This window comes from Frankliniella occidentalis, unplaced genomic scaffold, assembly GCF_000697945.3.
Source record: "Frankliniella occidentalis isolate FOCC.00 unplaced genomic scaffold, Focc_3.1 Scaffold359, whole genome shotgun sequence".
Classification (NCBI taxonomy): domain Eukaryota; kingdom Metazoa; phylum Arthropoda; class Insecta; order Thysanoptera; family Thripidae; genus Frankliniella; species Frankliniella occidentalis.
Window position 1 is genome coordinate 149,761 of NW_026267482.1, and position 230 is coordinate 149,990.

A 230-nucleotide genomic window follows, 5' to 3' on the forward strand; every position below is an offset into this window, starting at 1 on the left:
GGTTTTGGGTTATGTCGCTCGGGTACGAGTACCCTTGATCGGGGACGATTGCCGATTCCGCGGAAATGTAGCGGAGCCATACGCTTATCAAACCCCCCATGCTGAGTTCTTAACGTTTTCCTGCATCACCCCAAAAAGGCGAGCAGAAGTGCGAGAGAAGCGGTCACCGCGTTTGAGCGGGGCGCGGCGGGAAGCTGTACAGTGCGTTTGCCGCGCTCCTCACCCATAGC